Genomic DNA, 7,138 nt, shown 5'->3' with positions numbered 1-7,138 from the left:
GCCAGGCAGCTGGGTGCCCACGACGCATTACATGCAGGTGGTCACTTAACTTTCTTACCGAAATATTAACGACACCAGTTTGCACTACAGTGACACTCTCATATAAAAATTTCACAGGTCGAGAATTTGCGTTTCAAAACTGTAGAAACAAAATCCTGTAAATGTAACAGTGTCCTAAAAATTTTCGCCAGCATAGTGATACATTCACGCATATACATATTTCATAACTCTTAAAGTACGATTCTCGGTTTCCAACATCCTTTTTCACAAACCAGAGTCCCTAACTTCTATTCATTATTCATATACATATAAACACGTAATCACATTCCTCATATATGGTAGCATCGTCTTATTGATCATAAACATACCTCAACAGCATAATACTCATCGTCATCGTAATAGTATCATCATAACACCTCAGTCAAATCTCAAAAACGTCGTAGCTTTCTCCAATAATATAAAAAAATAAAAAAATTCTCTGCTCATTTAAATAGTGTCATCTACCTCAAACATACTTTAAAAATCATGATCCCATACCAAACACATCATTCAAAGCTCTCATAGTACCACAATGGTTCCGAAAATATATGAACAGTTCACACAGTGCAGGCAAAATACAATTTCATAAGTGTGAAAGTATCCAATTGTGTAATTACATAAACATGTGTCACTGACATAGTAAAAAAATGTTTGTTTCTCTGTTAAATAATCAGATAGCTATGTAATTCTCTGTTATAGAAATATGGTACCGATGTGTAAAGTTGTATAAGCAAATACCATATTAGCTAGGACTCCTTGTGCTTCCCAAACACATGGTACACAGATTAAGCGTGTACCCCCTGAGGATTAATGTAATTATACCCTCAGTTTTTACAGATTACAGCAACGGAATGAAATGTATCACGGAAAACTTCCTTTGTAATTCAAAAATCTTTAAAAATAAATGTTTTAAGTACAAAATTAATCACTCAAATGCGTGTCCTGTAGCGCTAAATGTGCATTTTGCTGTAATATAATTCTGTGGAAGTGTCATAGTTATCGTCCTCTGTAAGCAAAGTTCTGCTGAAGTCAATGTACTTACCTCATCATAAACGAAAGTGAAATGCTTTGCGTATAGATATCGTAGTTATTACGTACCTTACCGTGATCAAGAAAGTACTATAATGTAACGTATTGTTGTGCTACGGAAAAGGCTATCTCATTGTAGCTATACCACAAAAGTTACTACTAAAACATGTTTTACTTTCCAGAAGAATTCAGAAAAACTGTGCTGATATAAAACAGATACACCGCAAAAGCAACATTGTAAATTGTCACTCATTAGTAGCGTCGTGGTAAAATCGTGTAGCTGTCATATAAACTAACCACTGCGTCATCTGGTATCTCACAGAAAGTACTTTAAATCCAGAATGTATTTTCGAGTAAACCAAAATGTTGCATTAAAATCTCATTAGCAGTACTGGTAAATGTTCTAAGTATGTGATCCTTATAGTCATTACATAATCGTGCAACTAACAAGCAAGAATGTACACACACAATAACACTGAGTCATCTGTTCACCATAACAATGCATTCGTAATTTCTGTTTAAATATGTTCTCTTGGTTCTTGACTGGATATTTAACTCCAAACATTGTTGCATGTTAACAGTTTCTTAAGTCTGACAAGGCATACTAGAAATGTGAAGTGAAAAATTTTATGGCAAAGACTAAGGTGAAAAGCAGATTATCTATCAATAAACGGTTTTACATGTGAAATGTGGTGCAATCCTTTACTCCTCCTAGTACGCAGAGTTTCAACTTCAACGCAATTATCATGTGGTATACGTCGGATTCTGTATGGTCCATTGTAAACTAGAAAGAATTTGTGACTCAAGTGCTTCTTCTTATGTGATAATGAATGAGCTTTAATGAGAACTTTCTGACCAATGTATAATTTCTTTGCATTTGCTTTACCGTGTGGTTTTCTCCTTTTGTCTGCTGTAGATTTTATATTTTTAATAGCCAAATCAATTATGTGCTTGTGTCGAAGTTTACGTGTATTCGGGAAAGGTACAAGGTCTCTGATTCTGTTCGGTGGTTCTTCATTCTTCAGTACAAGAGTAGGTGGTAAAGCAGTGGAGTCATGAGGCATTTCATTCAGCACATTTTGAAATAAGTGTAAATATCTGTCCCAATGCTGATGCTTTCTGTGACAATAAAATCTGCAAAGCTTATTGATTTCTTTCATAATCCGTTCATACGGGTTACAATGTAGTGAGTACAATGAAATAAAAACAGGTTTGATTTTATGATTCCGAAGCATGCGTGACCAAACAGCAGATCTGAATTGCGGTCCGTTATCTGAAATGACTTTAGCAACGTGGCCAACTTCACGTAAGAAATTTTTAACAAAGGCGTTGGATACAGACCATCCAGTGGCTTTACGTAACGGAGTGAAACAAACAAATTTTGAAGTAAGTTCAACAGCGACTAGAACGTACGAAAATCCATTCGATGTTCTGACAAGGGGTCCCAAGAGATCAACAGCAGCAAATTCTTTAATTTAGAAGGAGTGGTAGGAAACAATGGAGCACGATGTGACATAGTAGATGGTTTCGCGTTTTGACAAAGTTTACAAATAGACAAGACTCTTCGAATTCTCTTTTCCATATTGTTAAAATAACAAGTCGTTCGAAGAATATGATAACATTTTCGTGGACAAAAATGTGCGTAGTTGAAATGAATGTACCAAATGAGCTTATTAACAAAATCGTCTGGAATGCAAAGTACCCATAGCTTGTCATCAACAGTGCAGCGTTTGAAGAGTATGTTGTTTCTAACAAGATAATAATGCCGAATCTGAGTGTGTGTCTTTTCATGCCATTTACTTTTGATGTCTTTCCAAATCGGATCTTTATCTTGTTCATGAGCAATGTCCTTTAAAAATGTGGTGATGAAGTTTTCAAAGGCGACCTTCTGAATGTAAAGAATACTGAACTTTTTCTCGAGGTTGCCTTCTGTGTTACTTTTCTCAAGCCCAGCCGGTGCGCGTGACAGTGCGTCCGCAACAATGTTCTCCTTGCCGTGAATGTAGACTATTGTGAAGTGGAATTTTTGCAGAAACAATGCCCAACGTTTTAACCTGTCATGATTTAATTTTGAAGACGTACGAAATTGTAATGCACGATGATCACTGTATACTTTTACGTGCTTACCAGAAATAAAGAAATGGAATTTGTTAAATGCCCAAATGATAGCTAAAGCTTCTAATTCAGTAACGGAATAATTTTTTTCAGATTTTGTTAGCACTCGGCTAGCAAAAGCAATGGTTTTCTGAACAGTAGTGTCATTTTCTGTGGTTTCTGTGGTTTCTTGAACCGACTTTAGAAGAATCCGTGCTAAGGCAGAAATCTTGTGACAGATCTGGATGAGCTAGTATTGGCGCGTTAAGTAGCGATTCTTTCAAAGAATTGAATTCCAACTGTGCTTGTTCGTCCCAGTTCCAAATAGTATTTTTTCCAGTGAGAGAACAAAGTTTTGGTGCAACTAGAATTTGCATATTCAGAAAACGACGTTAAAAATTTACGAGACCTAGAAAACTTCGGACTTGTTTTTTTTGTGGATGGATCTGGAATGGCTCTGATTGCTTCTAACTTTTCATTATCCGGCTGAATCCCTTCAGAAGAAATAATATGTCCCAAAAACTTCACCTTTGTCCTACCGAACTCAGACTTTTCCAAGTTAACTGTAATTCCAGATTCTGCAAAAATATGTAACACGCTGTTGAGGATGCGATTATGTTGTTCCCATAAGGCTTCTGCTATCAGAATATCGTCCACATATAAGGTGATGTGACGTTTTAAGAACTCAGGTAATATGGAATTTAGCCCGCGAATGAATGCTGCCAAAGAAATGTTCAAACCAAAAGGAAGTTTCCGAAACTGATAACAAACGCCGAAGCAAAGGAAAGCTGTGTATTTTCTACATTCTGGATGAAGTTCGATCTGATAAAAGCTGGATCTGAGATCAATAGAAGACAACTCTTTTACACCATTAAGATTTAGAAGAAGTTCTTCCAACGTTTGCGGCCTGTCTGTTTCAGGAATGATGATAGTATTGATTTGTCTCGAATCTAAGACAAGCCTGATCGATCCATTTTTCTTCTCAACAACATGTAATGGATTGTTGTATGAGCTTACTGCAGGCTCGATAATGCCCTCGTCAAGCATAGATTGTACTTCTGTTCTAACACGGTCCCTATAATGTGCCGGAATTACGTATGGTCTAACACAAAATTTAGTATGCTCACGAACACGAAATTGGTATTGAAATCCCTTGATTGTTCCTGTTTTGTGAGTAAAAACTGTGGAGTGTTCTTGTAAAATCTCAAAAAGGTCCTGCCTATCAGTGTTATTACAATTCTCAATTGTTTGAATTTTATTCTGAATTAACTCATTAGGATCAAATGCGCCGTCGATATCATCCCTGTCAGTACTTGCAGAGTGATTGTTAGTGCCAAGTTCCGTCGAAAATTCCGAACTGTTGTCTAACAGGAGGTAAAGCTGATTAATTTCTTCGTCATGGTTTGAGAACCAATCTTCAAATTTCAAAGCTACTGACTTACCTTCTTTCTCTAAACTTATTTCAGCATCGTGAAAGTTTAAGATTGCTTTGTATTCATTCAGAAAGTCTACTCCCAATATAATTTCCGTCGACAATAATGGAACAATAAGAGAGTTCATAGAGAAGCTGTGGCTTTGACAAAAGAATTCTAAGTTGGTTTACTGGCGTACATCTACAGTTTTTCCAACGATTGCACCTTGTAATTTAATCCTACATAACGGAAGTGTGGGGCAATCGTTCAATTTGTTGCATTTGCTAAAAGCTGTTTCACTAATTACTGAAATGGGACTGCCAGAGTCAAGTACTGCCGTAAATTTCACGTCATGTACAGTAATGTGAATCACAGGATATGCAATGTTGTTATGTTTTACGTCGTGTTCCTGGAGTAAGATGTCCCTAATGTCTTCCATTTTTACGTAATTACTAGCTACGGCAGCTGCGTCGTCAGTTTCAGAAGTAAGTTTTATGGCTGCCAGCGGTATGAGTCATTGCCTATTGTCTCTTTGTTGGCGCGCGTCGTTATTGGGATTTGGAGACCTAACTTCTACAAATTCACCGTGTCGGGAGGGCCTGCCCTGTTTGAATTTCGCCACTTCTGATGCAATTCAGGTCTGTCGTTAGGATCATATCGTCTGTCGTCATGTCGGTAGATTCCATAGTTTCTTTCTTGTCGGTTACGTGGTGGAGAATTTCTCCCTGAATCGTAACTGCGCGCTGGACCGTTACGTCCAAAGTTATTCTGTCTCCCTTGATAATAATTATTTTGGTTCCCATATTGTCTGTTTCTATGGTTGTCTCTGTGATAGTCACTACCGCGGAGAGGTGATCTTTCCCTGTAATTATTACTACTCTGCCAACAGTTGTCATACAGGTGGTGTCTGTTATGGTCACGATTGACGTTGTAAGAATAGCCTTGTTGTGTATTACTTCTGCCATCGCGGAATTGTGACAGATGTGACCTGTAATTGTTGTGCTCCTGTTTTCGTGTTCCGCGATTGTCAGTGTCAATTTCCAGCTCTTGTAACAGTCCCTGAAAAGCTTCAATGTCGTCTTTGCAACGTCCTGCTAAAATAATATGTCGTAAATGTTCAGGCAATTTGATTAAGCAAATGCGGATGAATTGTGAAGGGCTGTATGGGTTTGAAAGATATTGATTGTTATGCAAGATGTCTTCAAAATATTTGACAAGACTGGAAAATTCATATTGTTCAAAACAGTTCAAATGGCTCTGAGCACTATGGGACTTAACATCTATGGTCATCAGTCCCCTAGAACTTAGAACTACTTAAACCTAACTAACCTAAGGACAGCACACAACACCCAGTTATCACGAGGCAGAGAAAATCCCTGACCCCGCCGGGAATCGAACCCAGGAACCCGGGCGTGAGAAGCGAGAACGCTACCGCACGACCACGAGATGCGGACTCAGATTGTTCAAAGTGTTTCAGCATTATGATGCTATGTTTTACTCGGTCTTTTGTAGTTTGAGACCAATACGCTGAGAGGAAGGCATGATAAAATCCTCCTTCACTGTGGCAGTCGTGAATGACCGATTGCATTCTTACAGCTGGTTCATTCTCTAAATAGCCACACATAAATTCTAATTTGTGCTCTAATGACCAGTTGGGAGGAAAACAATGAGAGAATTGATGAAGCCACGTTTGTGGATGAATGTCGTTGCCGGAATTCTTGAATGTTTTGAATTTACGTGTAGTAATAAACAGCTTATAGTCAAAATCATCATGTTGGCGAGTCGCATATCGGTCATTGTTACGTCGTGTCGGCGGTTCCATCTCAAAATTCGGTGCACCTTGCCAATTTCTTTCATAATTTCCGAAATGCCCTGTGTTATTATTTTGTGACTTTTCCGTATTTCTGAGTTCCTCTTCCTGTGTTGGAGCGCGAGTGTCCTCTGAAATATGTAATTCTTGTATTACTTCTGCCAACTAATCTTGTACTTCCCGAATTTCTCTTTTGTACTGTGTATTGATTTGATTTTGATTTTGTTTGAATTTTCTAATGTGTTCATACTCTTCAGTGTCTTGTGTCATTCAGATCATCATCTACCTTTGTAGATAAATTATTTAGCTGATCCGAAAGTTCGACTACTTTGTCTGATAATGAACTAATTTCTTCCATGTGTCTTTCCGAACCAATTTTCGGAGTATCTACTGTGTCCTTTAAGTTTTCCTGAGTTTTTGCAAGTTGCGTAACCGAATCGGTAGATGAAACTGAGTCAATTTTAGCTTGTAAGGTCTCATGATTATCATGAACAATAGTTTGCAGTTCTTTAATGGCTGCTTCGTTATTCTGTAATGCATTTTCATGCCGCGAAAAAATAGGTTGAAAATGCTCACAAATTTGTGTTTTTACGTCATTACAGACTTTTTGACATTTCGATTCAATGTTATGTAACTCAGTAGTTAAATCTTCACGTGTTTGTTCAAGTGTGGTGTCTAATTTTTGAAGCTTTTGCTGTGTTTGTCTCTGATTTTGTTCCAAGGTGTCTAACTTTTGAAGATTTTGTTTCATTGT

This window comes from Schistocerca americana, chromosome 10, assembly GCF_021461395.2.
Source record: "Schistocerca americana isolate TAMUIC-IGC-003095 chromosome 10, iqSchAmer2.1, whole genome shotgun sequence".
Lineage (NCBI taxonomy): Eukaryota > Metazoa > Arthropoda > Insecta > Orthoptera > Acrididae > Schistocerca > Schistocerca americana.
This window is presented reverse-complemented; position numbering follows the sequence as displayed.